We start from the raw sequence: 27,043 nt of genomic DNA, 5'->3' as shown, positions 1-27,043 counted from the left end.
TCCTTGGCGATGGCACTCCATATACCCTTCTTTTGATGGGCACTGACCTGCAGATGCAATAGACACAGAAAAATAGATTTAGACAAACATTCCTGCCTGTTAAAGATATGGCCCACCATACCTCTTTCCATCATCATTTACACACACATGGCCCAGCACTCAACCTGTACACCGCCCAGAGGACATCCACCCACCTCCCTTACACGAGACCTTCACACACACAACTCCATGCATTCCTGCCACATGCATCGTGCCCACAGTGTACTCACCTGCTGGTCTGGAGACCCATACAGCAGTCCGTACTGAGGTAGGACCCCATCCACCAGTCTCTCCAACTCCTCCGAAATAAAGGCTGGGGCCCTTTCCCTTGTCACACGGGCCAAGGTAGGTTCCAGACACAGATCACAGCAGCACATGCAGTTCAGGTCCTCTCCTATGGAAGGTCAGGTAGCAAATGAGGTATATGATAGTAAATGGCGGTCACGTCCGCGGCGGTGCATACTGTCACCGCCGACGTAGATCACCATTGGCCACTGTACCCCATAGGACCCAATTATACCCAATGAGGAGTTGCCCAGCGGTTACCGACCGCCTCACAAAACGGCGCACAACATCACTGGAATTACCGCACTTCCACCTGTTCCTCCACACAGGACAGGGGGGGCACCATTTCGGGGGGGGGGGCAGGCCCTGGAATAATGCTGCATCACAAGAGATATTAAAACATCCTGGAACAGCACAATGACCCATTAGAAGTTAATAGGATGCAAAGTTCTGTTTTAGCACCATTGTTTAGTTTGTGACCGCTCCTCACTCTTTTGTCCCTTAGATTGCTACTGCTGCGAATGAATAGGAGATGGAGACCCACCCCGGTGAACAGACCCCTGGTGGACTTGGCAACACTGGAGGACAGGCACATTATCCTCACTTATAGACTGGACAGGGCCACAATCACAGAGCTGTGTGCCCAATTGGAGCCTGACATGATATCTGGTATCCGTCACCCCACTGGTATCCCCCTTCTTGTGCAAGTGCTATCAGTTCTCCATTTCCTGGCAACTGGTTCTTTCCAAGTGACAGTGGGCTTGGCGGCAGGAATGTCACAGCCAATGTTCTCAATAGTGCTGATAAGAGTGTTGTCTGCCGGTGATTAAACACATGTGCAGCTTCATTGTTTTCCCCCAGAAGGCCAGTTTCCGGTGCCTCCATCTAACAGGTGGATCCCTGTGCAACTTACCAAAGAAAGTCTGCCAGATAGTGGTGTCATGCTGCATGTTGCATAACCTGGCCCTCAGACTCATCCTTGTCTCATTCCTGCTGGAGGATGAGGCTGGAGATGCCCGTGTTCCAGCTGTGGACCCTGTGGACAGTGAGGATGAGGAGGCAGAGGAGGCGGAGGAGGACAACAGAACACCTGTTATCAGGCAATACTTCCAATGACACACAGATAGGACAGTGTTATTTCACATTTCAATGACGTTTGTTTGAATTTCTGTGGCAATGGCATGCTGATATTTACCAAGTCTATGCCCACTCACTGTTCCCTCTGCCAATTCATTTTGCAGATGTTCATGACCTCATATATACTGCTGGTGTGATCACTGCAGCCAGCTACAGGTTAATGACCTGTGCTCATTTTCTGTACAGTTGATTTACAATGTGTGTACCTGTTTCAATGAATACATATTTGTAATACATGACATACTCCAAACTTATTTTTTTCCAAGGGTGTTTATTGAAGTACTAAAATATTGAGGGGCAAGTGCAATGGGATGGGGTGAGGATGGAGGAAAGTCCAGGCTATTGTTCCATTCTGTTTGTAGAACCGGTGCATTGTCCAAGGGGACATATGAAGAGGAGCAATGGCAGTTCAAGGTGGACAGGGTGACAGGGTGGGACCCAATGGTGAAAATCAGGAGAGTTTCATTTCCTGGCAGGGGTGCTGGCAAGTGTCCCTGGCTTCTGTCTGGATCGCAGGGAATGTTTGTGGGGTGGTTATCCTTCTGCAGGGGGAAGGGTGCTGGTGGCTGTGTGGCATGTGACAGGGCCTCCTGGCCACTAGCAGCAGCGGAAGTGGCTAGTGGCAGGGGCCTGCTGGTGTGAAACTGTCTCCCTCATAATATTGGCCATGTCTTCCAGCATCCCTGCTATTGAGATCAGGGTGTTGTTGATGGCCAGCAAGTCCTCCCTGATCCCCTGGTACTGTCCCTCCTGCAGCCACCTGTTCTCCTGCACATTGTCCAGGATCTGGCCCATCATGTCCTGGGAATGTTGATAAGCTCCCAGGATCTCTGCAAGTGCCTCCTGGAGAGTCGGTTCCCTGGGCCTATCCTCCCCCTGGCGCACAGCACTCCTCCCAGTTTCCCTATTGGCCTATGCCACTCTCCCCTGAACCGTGTGCCTACTGCCACTGACCACAGGTCCCTGACTGTCTTGGGTATGAGGTGTGGCCTGGGGTCCCTGTAGAGGGGGACACACTGCTGATTGATGTGTCCTTGGGACAGAGGTGTGGGTATGCTGGGTGGGTGCTGTGGTGGTGGTTCCTGATTGGGAAGGCTCTTTGGTGGTGTAGGTAGGTCATCCAGATCCTGAAGAATAGAGGTGCTGTCATCAATGTGGGCCTCTTCAGTTGGGGGACTGGATAGTGCTAGCACCTCCTCTCCACTGACATTGGCAGGGGTACCTGTGGGGATATAAATCATATGTTATGGTTTCTGTGTCTGACGTATTGTGCATCCGTGGCTAGCCCTCCTTGGTTGGATTTGCCCTGGCAGCTTTCACTTGTGTACGTTGGTGTATGGTGGGATATTTAGTTCTCTATAGTGTGCATGCTTTAGTGATGAGTGTCCATGCAGGGCTGAGTGGTGTCCATGCATTGGTAAAGCATGCAGGGCTTGGCATTGGGATGAGTGAGATGTGATGGTGAGGTGTGTGGGAAGTGGTGGGGTGATGGGAGTGAGGATGAGGGTGGGGGTATGTGATGGCATGCAGGTAGGGGGGGTAGTAGTAGTGGAGAGTCCTCCTCCTAGTCCGGCCAGGCCCTCAGAATGCAGGATTGCCAACACTTGCTCCTCCCATGCTGTTAGTTGTGGGGGAGGAGGTGGGGGTCCACCTCCAGCCCTCTGGACAGCGAGCTGGTGTCTTGATGCAATGGAACGTACTTTCCTCGTAGGTCGTTCCACCTCTTTCTGATGTCATCCTTAGTTCTTGGGTGCTGTCTCACGGAGTTGACCCTGTCCACGATTCTCCGCCATAGCTCCATCTTCCCAGCTATCGATATCTGCTGCACCTGTGCTCCAAATAACTGTGGCTCTGCCCTGACAATTTCCTCCAGCATGACCATAAGCTCCTCCGATGTGAAACGGGGGTGTCTTTGTGGTGCCATGGGTGTCAGTGAGGTGTGTTGGTGAGGGTGTGTTGGGGTGTGTGATGTGTAGTGCGTGAGTGATGTATAGGTGTGAGTAGTGTGTGGCTCTAGTTGTGTCAGTGGTCTTGGTGTCTCTCTGCTGGCAATGGTTTGAAATGGTAAAGGGTTGTGGGTAATGTGGGTGTGTGTTTTATAGTGGTGTGGGTGTGTGGGTGTTGTGTGTGTATGGGTGTCAGGTATGTGTTATTTAAATTGACCAATGTAGTGTTGTTTTGTCTGTGTGTGTCCATTTTGAGTGCAGCGGTATGTACTGACAATGGTTTACCGCCCTTGAGTGTCCGCTGTGGTGATTTGTCGGGTTTTGGTTCCTCCTGTTTATCACTGACCTTTGGTGTGGCAGATTTGTATGTGTAGCTGAATTCTGTCAGATTGGTGTATGTGTGTCATAATATGGTGAATGGATATCCACCGCTGCAGCAGTATGCTGGTGGCCGTCAGCATGGCGGTAAGCGAGATTTACCACCAATGTCATAATGAGGGCCATTGTGTCCTGCAATTCCATGATATCTCCTTCAAGACCTTGAACGTTGAACAGCAAAAAGGCCCAACTTCCTGCCGAAAAGTATGTGCAAATTTAGTAATATATGGAATACATTTAAAATTAAAGTTAGGCAACTTGGGAATGTCTTTCAATGAGGATATTAATTGACTGTGTAAATTTGTATAGATACTGTGTGGGTTCAGCTTCACCTTCTCCCAACTGATAGGTCATCTTTCCACTGGAGAAAAATAAAGCATAAAATACATACAAAGGGTCATAAATAACACATGAGTAGGCTCTAGATTCCATGACGTGCAACAACAGGTTTGTAGTCCGACCCTAGAAATTGCAAAATGTGTTTCTCTCCATAAGTGTAGTTAGAAAAATGTTATTGAATCAATTTGCTTGACCTCTTGTACAAAAATCTAAGTGAAAAGGCCCTGGAAAGCTGCTTGACGACTTTGTTGTTTAGGGAACGCTTCTCAATTATTTTATAGGTTACTTTATTAACATAGTACTTGTTGGCTTTCCTTCTCTTTGACTGGGTCTAATGCCTCTAACCACCCTCTTTGAGCCTTAAGAATGCATAGCAGGACACCTTAAAACGTAAATAACATTAACACGTGGGAGCAAAGAAGAAAACATGATTTATCTCTGACTTGTTTTGGGTGTCTGAATGTATGCATACATATAGTATTTGGAGGAAATTGGGTTGTTAGTTTAGAGTGTGAATACCAATTATGAACTACAAACACAAGCTTTGCCAGGGTGAACCACTAAAAGCCACCTAATGAACCTGAGCTCAACCCCTGTTAACAATGGCACACGTCAGACAGGCTTAACTTAGAGGCAACATGCAAAGAATTTACACAGATTCAAAACAGTAATAAATGTAAAACATAACATAATAAAATTCCACACCAATTTAGGAAAATAGAGCACATTATAATAATTAAAATTACACCAAAATAACCAGAGATAGGAACTTTAAAAGTTTAAACAAAATGAGTCCCAAAAAGCATTAAGCACCAACCACGGTCAGCTAGACACAGTAGACCAAAAAGATTGAGGCACCATTTGAGGCCGACCATAATGGGGCCTGAGTTGTATGCAATAACCAGGATCGACACAGTAGGAATTTTGACCCTGGGACTGAGTCTCAAAATGGAAGTCAAAAACCTTCAGCAGGGCAAGACAGAAGGCTGTAGCCAAAGAGGGCTCCATGAGGCTGGGTTGTCATTGGACAAGGTCCTGGTGAATCCTTTGGTTTTTTGGTGGAAAGGCTTTGAGGCTAAGAAATTTGAATCTCCCACGGAAAGGTCCTTTACCACCAGAATACTTTTGGCTCCTTTCTTTGTTCACACTTTTTTGGGACTCACATTCCTCCAGCAAGTCAAGGTTGCAGATTGCAGATGAAGAGGGCTCCATGAGGCTGGATACTTTCTCCACAAACCACCACAGTGGAGGATTTGCCATCATTAAAAAGCTCTAAGCGGAAGAAATCTTACTCATCACCCCAGTGACAGCACACCTTGGTTGTATCACCTTGGAAGGTTTGTCCTGGTCCTCAGGATGTCTTTGAAGCCAAAATGTTTCACATTTTCAGAGGCAGTAGCAGAAGTCCACCCAGACTCAGCCAACTGTTCTATAACCTCAGAAACAGCACTTGGGGGCGAGGAGTCACTCCAGCAGAAGCCAGTACGGGGTCCAGGGCAGGTTACCTGGAACTGATAAGCTGTAAATATTCAGGAAAGGCCTCTTGTAGCTTGTTTTGTTCCTATAGGTTGAACAGGAGGTCTACTGCATACCCCTTAGTATCCACATGTGCCTTTGGTGCACGAGTGAGCAGGTCCAGCCTTTGAAGCTCTACAGAGGTCTGAGACAGAATCTTCAGTCCTGTTCTGATCTTTCTCAGGTCCAGTAGACTTTTTAAACTTCTGAGGAGAGTACTAGGGATGGCACATACACATAGCCTAGCTTGTAGATAGTGGTGACTCCTGACTCCTCCCTAAGCAATAGGGTAACATTTCCCAAGGTTTGCCTTACCCATATTTGCTGCACTTTCTAAATACCCCACTACAAACAATCCAATTGTAGAAAGATTGCTACACACTGATCTCCTGATAATTTTACAGTCTTTATTCACACCAACAAACACCAGCGCATTTCAATTCCGAAGAGTCTTAGGGGTCTTCGGCAGACCCTCCCCAGGCCCTGGAGACTGCCACCTCCCCAGGGCCTATTTGAGTATATGAAGAAGTGGCCCACGTGGCCCCCTGAAGACCCAGGGCCCCCACCTCTCCAGGGCTTGATTGTAGTTGGGCTTGATTGTAGTTCAGTGCAGGGGATCTACGTTGCCCCCCGACGGCCCCGGGGGCCACCACCTCCCCAGAGCTTTAAGGAAATTCGATGCGATGGGCAACACAGGCCCACCGCAGCTTCAGTGACTGTCACCTCCCTGTCGCTTTAAAGAAATCTGATGGGCCCGCATGCCCCCCACAGCCCCAGGTACCACTTCCTTCCTGGGGCCTTACATAAATGCTGCACGGGGGTACACCCTCCACCCCCCTGCAGCCCCGGTGACTGCCACCTCCCTGAGAATCCAATGAAAGAATGAGATGAATCATTTTTGGACCCCGAGCAACTGGTACAAAAACCTCCCAGGGGCTAGATTACATTGGAGGAAAGCAGCGCCGCCCCCCTTGAGAAGCCATTAATAGCCCTGGGAACCACCACCACCCCCAGTGCCATCTCTTTCTATGTCTCGGCAAAAGCCAATAAAGCCCACTTTGAAAGGTATGTCTGGAAGCAGTAAAGAGTCACCTATGGCTAAAAGGTTAAGGTCACAGACCCTCACACTGAAACTTAGGTGTCCTACTACAGGTGTGCCTACTACAGGTTTTCCTTCTTAAATTTCTTTTAAACTTCAAAAGTTTATGGTTCATTCTGAAAGGTGATCTCACTCTTTTTAATTGACAAATAAATGTTTCTTTTCAATTTGTCCAGAAATATTGCATTCTAAGTATATCTCCCATCAAAGCCTAAAAACTCTCTAGGTGTCTTCCTCTCACTCTCTTTCTCCTACTCTACATACCCACTCAAACCCTTATGCACCCACTCACAGTCTCACTCAGACACTCACGCACCCACTCACATACCCACTCAGACCCTTGTGCACCCACTCACAGCCACACTTAGACCCTCATGCACCCATTTGCAGATCCACACAGATCTCACAGCCACTCACACACCCAGATTCACCCTATCATACCTATTCTCACATTCAGAGAGATAGACCATGGCCAGCTCCCACTGCGCACGGCTAAAGGCTGTGCGCAACATGGCCTTGGGTGGTTATGGGGATGGGCCACAGCGTCTGGCCCAGGAGAGGCCCAGTGGTCAACCCCCACTGTTTGACTGAAGACCATGAGCAGAGGTTTGGGTGGTTAAAGCAGCCAGGACCTGTGGCCAAACCCTGAGGCGTATGGGCAAAGGCCATGTGCAGCATTGGGTTGGGTGGTTACAGGGGTTGGCCCCACGGGTCTGGCCATAGGCAAGGCCATGCACCCAACTCCTGCTGCAGTAGTGTGAGGTTGGGTTGTTATAGGGGTTGGCTACAGGGCCTGGCCACAGTTGTTGGAATAATGTATAGTAATGAAAATTACTCTCCATTAAAAAATAGAAATTCACTGAAAAAAACAAAGGTTACAGGGACGGTATAGTTAGATTTACATTTTAAACGCACAAAACCATGGAAACCATAGTTATCTCAAGCATCTATTTCTCATGCCCTAAGGTAACTATAACTCGCCATGCACTGCTGATTACCCCACAAATTATGACACTCATGACATCTTTGATAACATCATTGATAATATCAATATAGTATTTGCGAGAAAAAGAACTGCATGACGGGGGCGTGAGTTATGGTTACTTTAGGGTACAAATTATAGCTACTTGAGATAACTATAACGGGTGAATTTCTATGGTTTTGCACACCTAAATGTGAGCCTAACCATACCGTCCCTGTAATCTTTGTTTTTTTAAGTGAAGTTCTATGTATTTTGAATTCTCTTTCCTAACTATAAGGATATGTTTTCATTGTAATAAATTGTAAATGTTAAACATTAATATAATGCTAAATAAATTATGTTACACTAGCGCTCTCTCTCTCTCTCTCTCTATATATATATATATACATATATATATATATATATATCAATAATACTTGGTTAATGGAATTATTGCCCTGTGCTACACACTCAATACACTGGTCCCCACCTATGTAGTCTTTGCTGGGTTCTTTAATACGTCTTAATTTATTTCTCGTTCTCTGTATCATTGATTGCATCTCTTTATACAGCTCAAACACCCAACATGTGTTTCACACTCACAGTGCTTTTTCAGGGCTTTTTAAAAAAAGGAAGGGATCATTGTGACAGGAAGACCGATTCATTCACTGTGATGTAGGTAGTCTGAGCAGTTGACTGATATATCGAATCACTTTTTCGTTTATGAACTATTAATTTAGGATTTATTTTTTTTGCAGGAGCCCGTAACATGGGAACACAATGTGAGTAATTAAGGAACATTTGGCAAACGAGCAGAAATACACAGTTTTAATTGATGCCGGATTATTAAGGTGAAGTATGTTTATAACTAAAAAAGTGGTATTAGAGTGTTTGAAAATAATTACGCTGTGCACTAGTTGAAAAACATGTTCAGAAGTGTTTACATTTCAAGTGTTTTATACATTGGAAGGATGGGGTACTTCCATATACTGAATGAAATACTTCTTGTTATTCACAGAAAATATTGCACAGATGAGGGTCATTTCCGTTGGCAGAAGACACATTTCAAATAATGTGAGAGAAACATATGTTGATAGAAATAAATTGGCACTGTACCTAGGGTAATGATAATTATTTTTAGATGGGTAGGAGTATATTTGGGAATGAAGCTGTCCAAGAGGCGTTTAAACCAATGTTTTCATTCAATTATGATGAAGAGTTTAAAATTGTGCTTGTTTAAGATTTATGAATACTGTTTCTCTTTTAGCACGAAACACGTGCTGGTTGTGTGTGCTGTTTAAAGAGATGCAATCAATGATACAGAGAACTATAAATAAATGAAGACGTATTAAAGAAACCAGCATTTTCGTGTGTTAATATAAGTATATGTTTTATATAGTATTAAAGATTATTGGAATTTACATTTTTATATTAAGATATTTAGCATTTATTTCTTTAATTGATATTTTTGTATATTTTTAGAAAATATGAGTTTTAAAAATATTTTTTTCAAATATATTGGTGCTTACCACTATAACTATAGAAGCACGACATTTTTGCAAACAACATTTTTGACATGATGTTTTTGTCAACAATATTTTTGACTATGATATTGTGTCAGTGATCTGAGTATTCAGCAGTCCTTGTTTTACCCCTATGACCTGTAGATAAGATGAAAGGTGGCAGTCTGATCTGCAGAAATTGGGAAATAGCATGTCAGGAGCTCTACGGAGCTGAGTGTTTCTTGCTTGCCTGGGATGTAGGACCAGAAGGGCTTATGGATGACAGTGATGTCACTTCTCTTCTTATGTGCATAGTCCATGCAATGGGTGCTTTAGCCTCTGGAAAAAAGACATCAATGATATGCAAAGATGTGGGTAGGAACTAGGTGATGAGATCTGCGATGTCTGATGTGCAGAGATCTTCAGAGTGAGAATTGATGAGCATGATTTGGAATATGTGTTCTGTAGTATGAAGGTGTGTGGTAGGTAGTGGGATGTGTACTGGGTTTGGTCTCTGTTTTGCCAAAAGTCTATCTGAGTTTCTGGCTGATCTAGACCTAGTAGTGATTGTGAGGATTGGCAGTATGGGATACTGGTTGATACACATGATTTTATTTTACCTTACAAGTTTCAGTGTAACAAGAGTTCTGAACCAGCATTTCTTCTTGCCCTAACAGGTCTAAACAGGTTGTGACCTTGTTTGTGTCTGCCCCTTGATGGAGAGAATCGGGTGATGGAACATCTGAAGACTTGTTTGAAGTAGAGAGAAGGCAGGAAGCGATGCCACTTGCACAGAGGAGGCGATTGACAATGGAAACTCCGTAATTGTCACTTCCTGTGCAGATGGCTGATGGGAAATGCAGTGGTGTCACTTTCTGTATAGTTGGATGATGGGAAATTAATTTCTTTTGCCTGGCTTCTTTTTAGATTATTTTGGATGATTTTTAAAGGAAACCAGTTATATTACATCCTGTACAGATAGATCATGGGAAATCCAGGAATGCCTCTTTCTGTGCAGCTGTGTGATGGAAACTCAAGTGATATTATTTCCTGTGCAGATAGATGATGTGAAATACAGATTGTTAGTTCCTGTGCAGATTATTGATGGGAAGTCCAGTGGTGTCACTTCCTACGCAGATGGATGATGGGAAATTAATTCCTCTTACAAGGTTTCTTGTTTTGAAGAACGTTTGGGACAAATCACTGATTTAACTTCCTGAGCAAAAGGATAATGGGAAATCCAGAGATGTATCTTCTTGTGCAGATGAGAGATTCTCTCATTCATTTGTTGCCCTCCTTTGTCTTTTTTTCACTCTGCTAAGCACAAATAGGGTGTGCTTCAGAGATTGATGTAATTTGGCTGCATACCTGAAACATAGAAACATGATTTAATTGTGTCAAGCGTCCAATGGGTGCTGATGAGCAACCCCAAATTATAATATTGTTGTGCTTTCTAGTGATATTATGCTGTCAGATTATTGATGTGCCCATGCTTGGAAATAGTGAAATGTGTGGTTAAATTGTTTTTAAGAAATTTACGATGTACTGTTGAGTGTGTTAGGATTGTAAGAAACAACATTTTTGTGTGCGCAAGCATCTACTTAAATAGTACTGTCTTTCCCAGTCATAACTGTAAGGTGATGGATTGTCTATTTACCAGAGTATATCTCAAAGCGTCAATTTCCAATCAGGTATTTAAATGCTGCAGAATTAAAAAGTGATTAACTCTGACCACTCTGCATTTTTATTAGTAGAAGTTTAGCCTGAGCTACAGCACTGTCAATAGATCTGAAGGCTTCTAAATAGAAGTATTTTCATCCTCAGCAATGTGCTTTATCTGTAGCAGATCAATCAGTAGCTACCATTAGAGTTTGCTAAAAAAAATATGCATTTCCATGACACGTATTTGAAACTCCTGTGCATTGATATTATAATACCACCTAATAATAAGCACATAAGCTGAGAATATTTTAAAATAATAAAGTTATGACATTACAATTGCACTATAACTATAGATATCATCACTGAATTGTTACATAATCACATAACAGTACTAGTGTGACATTGCACTTCTTCCTTTCATAGCTCTTGAAAGCCAGAGGTGGTCTGTGTAAATAAGCAAGAGCTGAGCCTACTTTTTCTGATTGATCTACTTCAGGAATATATCTTGTGAGCCTATCAGAAGCATAGTATCTATCATTCTACAGTTCTGTTTTCAGTCTTTTAAAGAAGGCTGAGGAGTCAGAAGCAGAATCTACTCCCACACAGAAACACTGAAACTTAAATCTATGCATGCAGTGTCTCCATCCTTTTTGGACACAGCATTCTAATTAATCAAACTCTAAGATCTGAGCTATACTAACTATTCTTTCACAAAACGTTAAATAAACACACCGGTTCAGAAAGTATCTATGGGACAGATGTACAAAACCATGTTGGATTTGCAGCTCCAAAATAGATTTTGTTCTATTATGAAACAAACCCTTTTTGTGATCTATTCTGAATAGCATTTAGCATTTTGAAAGGGGTGTGGACCTCTAATTGTGGCTCAGAAAGAATATCTATGACTGGTTCGCGGATAGAATTGTGGTCACAAACTATTAATGAGTAACCAACTTCTCAAAGTAGGTGGTAGCCGAACTGCAAACTGGATGGTGTCCACTTAGGACACCTTCCACGTTGTGAATCCTGTAGAGCAACCTTGATGTAGTCATAAATAGGAAAAGAGGATCATTTGTTCTTGAAAAACATAGACTGCTTTAAAAGGTAGGCTCCTGCTTAAGAATGCAAATACAGGGAAGGTGCTCAGCTGCTTTTTTAGGTCACTATCCCTTTATTTGTAGCCAGTCACAACTAGCAACCTGCCTAATACGATGTAACCTATTAATAAATAGGTTGCATCTCAAAATCAGAAAGAGGTGCCCAAAATGTTCATGCCAATTTGTGACCACTTTTTGTGACCTCTCTCTTAGTACAATGGATCACAATTGTCTGTGGCTTTTGTTGCAGCTCTAAGGCCTATATTTATACTTTTTGACTCAAAACTGTGCAGACCCAGTTTTGCGTCAAAAGGTTTTGCACCGGCCTGCACCATATTATGAAGCACAATGGAATGTCCAGAAAGAAGAAAGGCAGTCCTGCAGACTGGAGGTGAAAGTCCAGCACCACAGGAAGACCTAGATGAGATGGAGGAATGTCCAGAAAGAAGAAAGGCAGTCCTGCAGACTGGAGGTGAAAGTCCAGCACCACAGGAGGACCTAGATGAGATGGAGGAGGTGGTTGCAGCGGTCAACCCGGAAGAGCTGGTCACAGGAATACTGGGACAAGGCAGTCCAGACTTCCAACAACCACCACAAATGCAGGGTAAGCTGCATTGGGAAAATAACAGCAAATTTTACAAATTCCAGAAGGGGGAGGCACATAGGACACACTCCATGCATTCCTAAGGATTGCAGTGGGACACATTCATTGCCCATGAATCAAGATGCACTATCCACACATAAGCAACACATGTACACATGCCTTGGTTGTGCTATGCACTACAACACATTCACAACCTGGACATACGTCAATCACCAGGGCTATACACCAACATGTACATATGCAGCACATTGGATGGAAGGCACATCTAATTACTGTGCCTGTGTCATCACAACACCCCTTGCATATAGTTAAACCTACTCTACCTACACAACTTAGACATCAGAGACTAGGAAGAAAGTTAATACCATTCCTGGAGTCAGGTCAGGGTGGTGTCTATTGCAGAAATATTTCCCTGCCGCCATGTCCCATTGCCGAAACACATGTGTGATGCATCTTACAGCACACATTGAAAGGCAGCCACTTCTTCTTCATGCTGCATCAATGCCTGTCTTGGTGCAGGGAAAACTAATCTGTGCAGCTGCCGGGGGAATTGATGGGTGGTACTGTATCACAGTAAACATGGCACCTCCCTGCATATCTAACCTGGCGCAGTGTTGAGCTAACATAATGATGCTGATCAGAACCGTGCCACTAGAGAAGATTTTGCACTAACAATTGCAATCAGTAGAACACAGCACATACAGGGTGAACGCACAAGAAACAACCATATGAGCCACATAGGAATGGGGAAACAATCACACAAATACAACATATGGTATATGTCTATGAACATTATGGTGCACATTATCACATTGATGAGTGGTGGATGCCGCACATGCAAGTCCAGAGTTGGTAAGACTGCCAGTGTGGTCTTCCCTCCACGGTAGGCATTACAAGTTTCATGCTGGGATGGTGGGTGGAAACTGTGTCTCCTCATGTCAGCTCTGTGTGGAAGTCACCACAACATTGTTGCTGGATCAAATAGAGCCAGTGCCAATCTGGGGTGCATTGGGTGTGACATCACATGCTGCACTTTTCACTGCAAATCAGACAATGGAAAGTGAAAAGGGACTGGTCATGGGGGCCCCTGCACTGCCCATGCCAGTTGCATCGGCAGTGCAGGGGCACCAGAGCACACCACACCCTATTACCACCAACCTTTGAATATCGGATGGGCCGCCATGCAAAGGCTGGTGGAAAAGTGGGATCATATTCTGGAGGGTATCACTGATTGCAATGCTGGGCTGGTGTAAGACAGGTGGCATTGCCAGTCCATTAGCTGATGGCAACCTGGCAATGCCAGGCCATTGGCCCATGGGGCTTTCCCCACGGTTCAAATGTGCCGATTTCACCGGAATTGTTGGCGGTGGTCAGATTGACAATTCTAGTCTGGTGTTCATAGGACTACCAGACTTGTAATGAGGGCCCATGTGTGCACTTGTACAACTATTGTGTAGCCATTTTAGCTATAGCTCCATGCACGGTATTCTAACACACGAGGCCAAGCCGCTGTGCACCTTAACCTAAATATATTTTATTTGCCTTTATTTTATTATTGTTACAATAGCCACTTTTAAGGTCTTGTTTTATTTTCTGTTTATCTAACTGTTTTTGCCTGGGCCAGCACTCTGTTCTCAAACAAGACATTCTTGCTCACTCTGTGCTTATTCCAAGGCTACAGCACGGTACATTGCAGGTGGACGTGGTAGAAGTTTAGTCTCCGACATTCATAGAAAACACACATCCTTACGTAGGGACATTTTCTCAGAACATCAGCTGTGTTGTTATAAAAACACTTCCTTGTCTCTTACACGTCAGAGGGAGATTCCAGCCAGAGAACCACAACTGTAAGCTGATTACTGAATGATTTGCTACAGATGCAGACCGCAGGCTTTTGCTCAGGTATGGGGGATGATGCTTTCCCAGGGGAACCTGAAGGGCAGAATTAGAGCTTAACATGCTGTGCTCTATTATAGCCTAGGTAGGAGTTAGTCTACTGACCATAGTGAAAATATGATAGCGTTATTTCTATGCTTCACTCTCCTTGTCACCATTTTAATACTGTCATGCTGTGTCGTCCTGGTTATTGCAGCTCACGATTTGCTATCTAAGATGCAGTTTATTTTATTAAAATCATTATTGAAACATACACTGCCTCTGTTTGTCATTTATATATGAGACTAAATGTAACTGAGAGAAAAGGATGAGACATGAGTGACCACAGCTTCCCTGAGAAACCAAGTATGTTATGCGCTCGGCTGCCCAGTCATCCCTATCCTTGGGTAGAGATGAGGCACTGCTAGTTAGCCGGAGAAAAAAACGGATTGGAGTGACATGTGTCACCCGCAGTGGATTAGACTTAGGCCCTCATTACAACCCTGGCGGTAAATGCCGCCTACTGCCGTGCTGACGGCCGCCAACATACACGGTATACCACTGGCGGTACACACTGCCGCGCTCATAATACACACACTCAAACATAACAACACCACATTGGACATTTCAAAATACACACACCTGACACACATACACACACAACACCCATACACCCAAATCACACAAAAAAAACAGAATAACAATACCCACAATCCCTTACATCGAAAAAAAAGAGACTAAGCACAGAGAGACAAACAAGGAGCACCCACTCAATCAGAGGCACAGACCACCATCACCCATACACCATTCACGCACCTCACAGCATACACCACAACACATCACCCCACATATCCTCACACATATCACTCACACCACATCCATGGCACCCCAAAGACACCCCAGGTTTTCTGAGGAGGAGCTAAGGGTCATGGTGGAGGAAATCATCCAGGTAGAGCCACAGCTTTTCGGATCACAGGTGCAACAGACGTCCATTGCAAGGAAGATGGAGCTATGGCGGAGGATCGTGGACAGGGTCACCGCCGTGGGACAGCACCCAAGAACCAGGAATGACATTAGGAAGCGGTGGATCAACCTACGTGGGAAGTTGCTTTCTGTGGTATCAAGACACCAGATTGCTGTACAGAGGACTGGTGGTGGACCACCACTTCCTCCCCCACAACTAACAACATGGGAGGAGTAAGTCTTGGCAATCATGCATCCTGAGGGCCTTGCAGGAGTAGCAGGAGGACTGGACTCTGGTAAGTTAATTCTATACTACTATATCCCCCACCCTACCTGCATCACAAACTCCTACCCCTACCCTCACCCCTACCCTCACCTCCATCACTCCACCAACTCACATATACCCCACTATCGCAACCCACCCATCACAATACCAAGCCCTGCATGCAACACCAGCGCATGGACACCCATCAAAGACCTGTATGGACACCCAGCACCACAGCATGCCCAGTAGAGAGACTCACTAAGCCCACAAAATCACCACTCACACAAGGTAAAGCTGACAGGGAAATCACAATCAGAGATGGAAACACACCCATTCACAATATGGCCCGCGCAGATACATTAGCAATGTATTTGCATCCCAACGGGATCCCTACTCAACATCACTGGAGACGAGGTGCCAGCTACATCCAGTTCCCCCCCGAAGAGGCCCACAGAGACGACAGCAGCTCTGCACGCCTGGATCACGATGACCAACCTGGCCAATCAGGGGCCTCTGGACAGTCGGTTCCCCTGCCACAGTCCCAACCAACCACAGAGCCTTCCCCCAAAGGAAAGACTAGCACAGCACCCACCCAGCGGGCCCATGCCACTGTCCCCAGGAAACGTCAATCAGCAGTGTGTCAACCACTATAGGGACCACAGACAACCCCACAAACACAGGTCGACCAGGGACCTGGGGTCAGTGGAAGTGGGCACACGATTCAGGGGACAGAGGCACAGGACAACAGGGAAGCTTGGAGGGCTGCTGTGCAACGGGGGAGGACAGGTCCAGGAAACCCACTCTCCACTAGGCACTCTCCAACATCCTGGGAGCATACCATCCTTCCCAGGAGACCATGAGCCAGATACTGGCCAAGTTGCAGGAGACCCACCGGCTGCAGGAGGGACAGTACTTGGGGATCAGGGATGACCTAACTAAAATCTACACCATCGTGGACACCATTGCAGGGATGCTGGCTGACATTGGCAACACCATGAGGGAGGCAGTGGAACAACAAAGGGCACCTGACCCTAGCCAAACCGAGGAACAGCCTTCCACCTCCACCGGCGCTAGTGGACAGGAGGCCCTGCCACAGGACCAACAGGGCACCAGCACCCCACCCCCTGCAGAAGGAGAACCACCCCACAAACGGTCCCTATGATCCAGGCGGAAGACAGAGAACATTGCCAAGACCCCCGCCAGGAAATAGGACTCTCCTGATTGTCACCCTTCTGCCCCACTCTGTTACCCTGTCCACCTTTAACTGTGATTGCTCCCCTTCCCATGCCCCCTTGGACAATGCACCTGTGATACAAAGAGACTGGACTCTACCATGGACGTTCCTCCATCATTACCCCAGCCCCTTGCACATACCCCTATACTTATTACTACCTAAATAAACACCCTTGAAACAAATAACAATCTGGAGTCAGTCTAATGATTCACAAATGTATAAGTACAACATTATTGCAACGTATATGTACAGTGAAATATACTACAGGATGACCTTTGGTGGGCAGCAGTACATATAGCAGGAGCCAGAATGGGGCACAGTGATATGAAAATAGAGATTCCAAAGGGAACAGTCAGGAGCCATAGACCTAGGCAAACAGGCTGCCATGTACAATGTCCAACAGAAAACTGAAATGTAAAGTAAACTTACAGTGTCTTACCTGTGTGTCACTGGAAATACTGCTGTGTGATGTCTATTATGTTGTCCACATCTTCCTCTTCATCACTGTCCACAGGCTCCACCGCTGCCACAAGACCATCTCCAGACACGTCCTCCTGCAGAAAAGGCACCTGGCGTCTCAAGGCCAGGTTGTGCAACAAACAACATGCCATGATGATCTGGCACACCTTCTTGGGCGAGTAGTACAGGGATCCACCTGTCAGATGGAAGCACCGGAACCTGGCCTTCAGGAGGCCGAAGGTCCTTTCTATAATCCTCCTAACACGCCCATGTGCCTCATTGTAATGTTCCTCTGCCCTTGTCCTGGCATTCCTCACTGGGGTCAGTAGCCATGAGAGGTTGGGGTAACCAGAGTCACCTGTAAATATACGGTGACAACTGTTGAACACACACTAACCCTTAGGGGCAATCCCATACCCAGACATCAACATTTACTTGGATGGGGACCTTTGGCTAACCTATTAGCCACATCCAGTGCCTCTGGAGTTGGCCCATCACATATGGGATGCTGCTATTCCTCAATATATAGGCGTCATGCACAGAGCTAGGATATTTGGCATTCACATGGGAGATGTACTGGCCTGCCAAACACACCATCTGCACATTCATCGAGTGATAGCTTTTTCTATTCCTGTGTGCAACCTATACCTTTAGTAGCTGTCAGCCTAATTCCTGACTAGTTTACAGTACCTCACCCAAACCTCCAAAACCTTTGGGATAAAAAGTAATTATGGCAACCTGAACATGATACCAAGGCGAGACACAAAAATATAAGATAAGTTTTCAAAACATTTATAGAAATCGCAATCTACTATAAAAGCAAGTGCTGATATAATTAGGCAGAAGAACCAAAGCAAGGTAATCAAATTACAATCCCGGTAAAGAGATAAACAACCCCACCATAATGGATGTAGTTCTTGATGTCCCAGAGGTTATACAGATTCCCACTTAACCCTATCTTAACCCTACCTCTATGTGTGAGAGCATAGTGATTGCAACCCTCTCCCTGGCCCGATCTAAGTGATTGGCCCCAAGCCCATACTTCGATAGAATACCAGGAATCTGCCTGATATATAGATGGGAATCCTTTCAGGGAGCTGGAAGATCAGCACCAGGAAAACTGTGAGTCTTGCAGTATGCGTCCCAGGATGGTTATGACTGGAATGCCCTCTACCATCCTTGATTCAGTGTACAATTTATATAATAAACGATGCCACATTGGGACTACAGTTTCGTGTAATGATGTGTCTTGGAGATAGAAGCTGGTTTTGGGACTGGCAACACAAGTTAGCATATCATGTACCCTGCTTCTCAGCCTTGGACAAAGAGTATTGATTATATGTGGTGCAAAGAAAGAATAAATGAGCAGCGTGTTCCTTGCTGTCCAAAAAAAAAACAGATAACAACGTAGAAGAGCCTAACCTGAAAGCAGTATTGCGAACATGAAAAATATATATATAAAACATGTATAAAAGTGTTGGAAAGCGGATTATTGATCAGGGCAGGTAAGTACCTACACTTTGCAATAGGCCAATGACCACCACTAGGTCCAGTCAGGTCTCAATAAATTAATCCCAGCTCAACCCTTGGTATCTTGGCAAGAAGCAGTTAGGCTTAACTTAGGGGACAGGTGTTTAAAACATTTAAAAATCACAAAAAAGTAACACCAAACAGTAGGGGACAGGCTTGGTTTTGTAGTGACTACCTAATATACTTATACCTTATACCAGGTCCAGCTATCCCTTATTAGTGAAATGTAGTCAGTGTCTAGAAAGCAGGCTCTCTAGGGGTTGTGTAGGTGAGCAGCCAACGCCTTACTAGGAGACATGCAAAGCTCATGCAATACCACTGTAGTCACACAGTACTAACACACATGAAAGAAAATACTCAGTGTTACAAAAATAAAGGTACTTTATTTTGGTGACACAAATGCCAAAAATACCTTAGAGACTATACTCCCTCAGGAGGTGAGTAATATACACAGTATATACACTAGAATTCAGAAAAAGCTGTAAAAACAGTTAAACAACGGTTCCAATAGTGAAAATCACAATAGTTGGAAATGGGCCTAGGGGGAACACAAACCATATAGTAAAATGGGGGAATGCGAAAGTTGGTTTCCCACCTAGGCAAGTTAGTGTGTAGAGGGGCACTGGGAGTGTTAGAAAACAGCAAAGGTAAGTAATAGAATCCATCCCAGAGCCCAGGAAAGCAGGCAGGAGTAAATCACAGTAACTTTGCTAGAACACACAAGAACACGTGATAGAAGATTTTGCAAGAACAAGAAGAGACTGCAAGACACCAATGATAGATTCCTGGACCTGAAGACCTGTGGAAGAAGGGGACCAAGTTCAAGAAGCACTGAAGAGTCCAGGGAGAACAGGAGCCCCTGCTAACCCGGATGAAGGTGCAAAAGAAGAACCACCAGTGAAGAAGAACAGTCAGTACTGAACCCAAGAAGATGGATGCAGGTTCCTGGTTGGTGCAGATGATGTCGTACGCCGGATGGATAATTGCAGTCTGGCTTGCATCGCTGAATTCTCCCAACAAGCTTTGGCACACTCAAAGCTCACAGTCAACATAAAATGGTGCTGCCTGGGGCCAGAGGGACCTGATGGCCTCTACCCAAGAGAGGGAGACAGAGTGGCTCTCAGAAACTCAGAGAGCCCTCGGAAGACCAGGCAGCATGCACAGGAGTCCCACAGCATGGGGACAAAGAAGGTACAAAAGGAGGCGTCATGCATCACTACACAAAGTGATCCCATGCCGCCAGCGTGCCATGCTCGAGGGTGTGTGTTGCAGGAGGGCATGCTGGGGGCTGGAGCTGCATAGTGTATGAAGAACTTCTTGGAAGGATGCCAACAAGCCTTGGCAACTGCAAAACAGTGCATGGGGATACTGTCTTGCGTGGGAGGGTAAGCTCTTACCTCCACCAAAGTTGGACAGCTGGACTTCAGGACTGTTGGGACCACTTCAGTCCACCACCCGTGTTGCTGGGTCCACGCACTTCTTCAGGAAAGGGGACACAAGCCACCCGTCGTCGCTGCAGAGGGGTGCCTGCTGAAGGAGGGAAGTGACTCCTTTACTTCAAGGGAGATTCCTTCATTCTTCTGGTGCAGGCTGAAGCCTGGTTGTCCTCTGAGGATGCACAACAGTGAAACAGTTGCAGTTGCTGGCAGGAGCTGAAGATACAATGTTGCAGAAGTCATCTTTACTTCCTTGTTGCAGTTGTAGAGTTCCTGGAGAGTTCAGATGCAGTTTCTTCGGTAAGAAGGTGAAGTAAAGGATGCAGAGGATTTCTGCTGGAGTCTTGCAATCCGAATCTGAGGAAACACCCAGGAGAGAGATCCTGAATAGCCCTGAAAGGGGGATTGGTCTGCTAACAGGTAAGCACCTATCAGGGGAGGGCTCTGACGTCACCTGCTGGCAATGGCCACTCAGATGTTCCCAGAGTGCCCTGCCAACTTGGAATCCAAGATAGCAAAACCCAGGGACACTCTGGAGGAGCTTTGATCACCCCCCTGGAGCGGTGATGTCCAGTTTTGTGCCAAAGCAGGGACTGAGGGTCCCTGAACTGGTCTAGACTGGATTATGTAAGGAGAGCACCATCTGTGCCCTTAAAAGCATTGCCAGAGGCTTTGGGAGTTTACCCCTCCCATGCCCGTAACATCTATTTCCAAGGGAAGAGGGTGTAACATCCCTCTCCCAAAGGAAATCATGTGTTCTGCCTTCCTGGGCTTGAGCTGTCAAGCAACAGGAGAGCAGAAACCTGTCTGTGAGGTGGCAGCAGCTAGGGCTGCCTGGAAAACCTCAGAAGGCTGTACTGGTAATACTGGGGGTCCTCTACGGAGCCCCCAGAGTGCATGGAATCATACAACCAATGCTTGCAAAAGCCTTGGGATATGATTCCAAAATGTTTGATATCAAACATGGCCATTTTCGGAGTTACCATTGTGAAGCTGTACCTAGGTAGTGACCTATGTGTAGTGCACTCGTAAAATGGCATTCCCGCACTCACGAAGTCTGGGAAAATGGTCCAGAACGATGTGAGGACACCTCTGCTAGTGCAGGGATGCCCTCACACCCAGGTACTCTGCACCCAGCCATCAGTGTTGGAAGGCCTGGTATATGGGTGACTTACAAGTGACTTGGTGCAGTGTAATTGGCAGTGAAAGGGTGCATACACCATTTCACACAGGCTGCAATGGCAGTCCCGTAGAAGCCTGTGCATGGGCTCCCTATGGGTGGCAAAAGAAATGCTGAAGCCTGTAGGGATCCCCTGGAACTCCAAAGCCCTGATTACCTAGGTACCATATACTAGGGACTTACAAGGGGTGACCAGCATGCCAATTTGGGATGAAATACTGGATTACCAGTATGCAGTGTCAACATTTTGAGGAGAGAGAGCATAAGCACTGGGGTCCTGGTTAGCAGTATCCCAGTGATACAGTCAAACACACTGACATCAGGCAGAAATTGGGGTTAACATGCCAAAAAGAAGGTACTTTCCTACAAAAACACAATAAAAATCGAACTACAATTTATAAAGATGGATTATATTTTTATCTCTAAAATGACAAAAATCTAATGTAGGGAACCAGGGATATGACTTTTTACAGATTAAAAGTAATTTTAGCTCTTAGAAGTAAATAGCGCTCAATGGATTAAAAAAGATCGCACTGGACAGGGACAATGTCCAGACTTCAGGCCACCCATGGTTTAACACTGTTAAACGTACTTTCAGAAGTGTTTCTTGATACAGGAAAGGGGTCCACACCACCAGCCAAGGGTTCAGAGGCTCTCGTTTGCCTCTTGGGGTCTGGGACTACAACTCCCACAATGCACCTCCTCATCTTATAGAGCGGTTTACAAAAGTTGTTTTTAATGTCTCCAAACTTCTGGATCTTCTTCCAGAGGTTGTTTTTGGGTCCTTGAAGTGTCCACAACTTGATCCAAGTTTCCAGTAGCTTTGAGTTGCTCCGTGGGAGTTGGGACCACAATTCCTAAAATGACCTGGTCAGAATCCTCAAATTGCCACTGGATGCTGGTCAGCTGGGCTCTTCTTGCAGGTCTTGATAAAGGGGATTCTAGGCAGCTCCTTTCTATCTGCAGCTTACAGGGTGTACACTCCTGGAGTTGCAGAAGCAAGGCAATGTCCTTTTCTTGTTGACACCCAAGTGTGTAGCTGGTCCAGTCCTTGTGAGTGTAGTATCCAGGTGGAGGCCAGAGGTTCAGCAGGGGAGTCCTTCTTCTCCAGTATCTTCTTCCAGCAGGGATCTGAGATGTGGGTTCAGCTCTGCTAAATGTATCCTTGCTCCTGGGGTGAAACGTAGAGGGGGTAGCTGTCCAAATACAGGCAGGCCACTACCCTCTTAGATGACCACTTCCTGGGAAGTGTGGTAAAGATCAACTCCAGGACACAACATTTCTTAACAATTTAAAATGTCTGAAACTGAATTTTGGAGGTTAGGTCTGGCTGAGTCCACCCACTGGTTTGGCAAAAAATCTTTAACACACCCCTCAAGAGGGCACCTGGTTGTCTGGGTTTGCAGGAAATGGGGAGACCCTCAGCTGCTCCAAATGCCTTTCCCTCCTTTGAAGACCAACTTGACTGCTCTAGCCCCATCCTGTTTCACATGTACTGAGGCAAATCTCCTTCCCCAAGCACTTCCTTTATGTTCAGCCCAGGCCACTCCACACCTTATCAGGGCAGACTGACCAGGCTGCAAGGGGCTGGCCAATCAGAGAAGAGCACTACAGAGCTGAAGTCAGCAATTTTCAGGTAGAGTTCTAAATCTTTTTCCCTGAACTAGTTATATTAAATCCAACAATGGCAAGTTGTGGATCTATTATAACAATCGGGTTGATACCACACTTGAAGTATCTGGCTTCTATTGGGACTCTATTAATTAAAATAAAGGCTCCTCATTTTAGCCTATGGAGCCCATTCACTACAGTGAGAGAATATTTTACCTCACCAGGATGTATACAAAATGTTTATAAGGTCCCTGCTTATAGTTACATAGCACCCAGACCTATGGGCACTTAGGGCACACCTTATGGGGGACTTGTGTGTAAAAATAAGGTGGTTTAAGACTACTTTGGAAGTACTTTTAATTCCAAAGTAAAATTTGCATATAACGTCAGTTTAAAAGCAGCCAGCAAGGCAGGCCTGCCTTTAAATTTTGTTTGTTTGCTTTTAAAATGACACTGGGCACCTCAGCAGTACACTATGGGCGCACTACCTTTGCTGGGGTCCCTATGACTACATCCCCTACCATATACTAAGGACTTATTGGTAGGTTTATTCTGCCAACCATAATTAGACTAATTTGCATGCTCATTTTAATCAGAGCACAGGCCCTGGGGCTGGGGCTGGTTTGCAGTACCCAGAGCACCATCAGAGTCAGAAATAAACCAGCAAAAAGTGAAAAACTGGGGGCAAAAAGTTAGGGGGCTTCTGCAATCAGCCCAGTTTCTCCCAAAAATCACAAGTAGTAGATTTAAGCTAAAACAGAGGTGCCCAACCCGGGTACTAAAAGGGATCCTCACTACTCCTTCCACTTTCCAGTAATGGAGTGCAGTTCCAAAACTTCTAAAAAGAATAATAAAAAAACACTAAAATGCTCTAAAAATGTCTTAAAAAATGTCCATACCAAGAAGCAGAGCATGCTGAACAAAGGTGGCCAATTTATGTTGACAGATTTAAAACAGGACTGAATTAAGTGGCATCTGAGTTCTGCATATGGTCATCAAAAACATCAGTCTAAATGGAGTCCAAGAGGGACCCTGCTTCCGCAGAGGATATTCAAAAGGTCTAAATAACAAACATGATCCGAGGCCTCAGCTGCAACTGTGAAGGCAGCATTCCTTGCAACGCCTAAAGAAAGGAGCTCTGGAGCCTTAGCCTCCTTGTCCATGTAAGGTGGCTCATAGAAGATGTCATGAAGCAACCGTAGTCTCATACAACAACTCTAGGAATGAACCCTGAAGGGGGACATCAGCAGATGCATGTCCTCAGAAATTACCTGTCAGCACTGCACTCCCAAAATGACACCACAAGCAAAAGAAAACAGGCTGCTCATAGCAGAATATTGGCCAAAAGGACAGTGACCAGTCTTTTTTGAGTGCCTCCTACAGTGATACTCCTAAGTACTGCATGATGTGATGACAACAGAGTTGGATTGGTGGTAGCTCCATCAATCTGTGACTTTGAGATGGGCATCCATTGCAAAACAAAAAGAACAACAGCAAGGTACTGCCAATGTATGCCAATACAAGTGGTATGCCACCAGAAATACTTGAAAATAATGAGTAAATGACTGACAATGTTACTCCAAAGACAGTTTGGAATGTACTTACAAAGCTAGACCCTATTGCTTTATGTATGTACACACCCCCGTGGTGTTTGAAGCACTGAAAATATGACTCACAAGTTCACCAAAGTGCCTTGGAAAGTTGGCATTTTTGAGAGTTTGTGCCTCCACTGATGACCTCACTCTTGTAGGTCATAGGTGTCACAGGCAGATGTTAGTGTTGCATGTTTTTGAAAAAAGAGTGCTTTCAGCCTGCTCAGCTTGTCAAAGTTGACACTGAAAGTGGCAATATGAGGCCACAAATTTGCTACTTTATTCTCATATATGGGAGGAAATAACACATTTCAAGAGCAGGTCATTGTCTGAGAATCAGAAATCACATATGGGACACCTGCACCTGCCTTGGCCACTCAGCATAAAGTAACTTTTATTTGAAGGTAACTGAAACACTGGGCAAATCAAGGGAATGGGAATTCCCTTCTAGTAGCAAGCTAAGTTAAAGGCCGACACATTACCTACACTGTGCAATGTCACCTGTTTACAAACCATTGAATAGTTTACAGAGGTTTCACAGTTACTGCCACTAAGAAAAACTTTGTTTTTTCACACTCATACCCTTTTAATCAAAAAGCAATTCACATATCTCATGAATAAAATTCTCCTATAAATATTCAAACCTGCCTACTGGAAAATGTTTCAAACATGAAGTGAATTGGACGATCAACATTGGCAGGGATATCACTCCATGTACTAACCATACTGATGACAGTGTTTCAGCCACTGTAAAAGGCAACATTTTGAGCATTCTATGTTAAACATGGTGTATATGACATATTTTGTAACAAATATCTGTAGTTTCTGTGTTATGTTAAATGGTGCAAATAGCTTTGTCTAGCTTATATGCTTCTATGGTACACAGTTTAATTTGTGAACCTGCAAAGTCCAACTCAACTGCATAATGGACCTAAGGTGACCTTGTCCATGTTGTAATAGTGACATGTCATTTTTTTAAATGGCTATTGCACATGACACAATGTTATTTAATGTGTAAATGTGAGTGGACAATGTGTCCATAAAATTATTGACAGCCGCTAATTCTTTCCCTAAGTTTGCCTGATCTAGTTGCCTTAAATGAGCAGCAGCTTACATTTGTGAAAGCTTCCATATTTTGTTGTATATTGCATACAGCAATCTTTTGGAGCATTGTTTATTAGGACCCAAAATGAAATTTTGCAAATCCATGTCCTCAGAGAGGAAGAGAGGTGTTCTTTAACAGGTGTCTAAGTGGAGTATTGCAGCCATTGTTGACATAATTGTTCCATGCTATCTGTGGTATCTATACCTGCATGTTATGAACTAGCATAGCAAGAGTCCAGTCTGCTTGCTTTAAACCCCTGAGTAGGAGTAATAAAACATGCATGACAAACATGTGTGTCCATTGGCTACAATAACCTCCCATTGGGACCTGAAAGTGAAGAACTAAAGGTACCATTTTTAACCATAACATTGATCTGTTTTTCTGTAAAATTCATAATATTATGCTGATTGTCACATTTTGCAATTAAGGGAACACTGGAGACATTGATATTTTTGACTTTTGCTAAACCTAAGTGTTAGAAATTGGGTCTCTTGTTGGCAGAGGTATGCACTCTGTCCAAGAGACCACAATCCTAGTCAAGGTAAGTCAGTTACATTCCCTAAATTAACCTTTACTCACACTCTGGTAGCTTGGCACAGAGTGGTAAGGCTTAACTTAAGAGGCAATGGGTAAATTATTTGTGCAACACTTAGGTACAGTAACACAGTGAAAGACACCACCAAAGGACTCCACACCAGTTAAGAAAAATACAGAAAATGTATCTCATTAAAAAGGTGACCAAAACACTAAAAATCCAATTAGTACTTTCCAAGTTATACCATTTTTATATAAGTATGTAACATCACAGTGCTGAAAGACATACTTTCTTTCCTTATGGGTTGATTATAGTACTGTTCAGCTGAGAGTGCTAGAAGAACACTTGTGATCAATGAGTTTGTTGCGAACTTACTAGACTGGGGTGATTGACAGGGATTCCGGCTGGGCATCAACAGGTACATGCCCCATTCTGGGCAGGCTCACAGACACTCCCAAATGAGGAATTAGCTCCAGGTCCCTCGGGACTGAGATGTGAAAGTTATTTGGCTGCCTTAAGAGGAGCACTGGACCAACGCAGAGGACCTTGCAGGTCCCGATACTGAACATGGTACCTCTCAGTGCAGGAGAGGCTTCCTGTTTGACAAGTCACATTGTGCTTCTAGCTCCACTGGTATTGCTACTACATCATAGGAGTAGGTGAAAGTGTAACTAGGCAATATTATGTGAGAAAT

This window comes from Pleurodeles waltl, chromosome 5 (genome assembly GCF_031143425.1).
Source record: "Pleurodeles waltl isolate 20211129_DDA chromosome 5, aPleWal1.hap1.20221129, whole genome shotgun sequence".
Taxonomy (NCBI): Eukaryota; Metazoa; Chordata; class Amphibia; order Caudata; family Salamandridae; genus Pleurodeles; species Pleurodeles waltl.
This window is presented reverse-complemented; position numbering follows the sequence as displayed.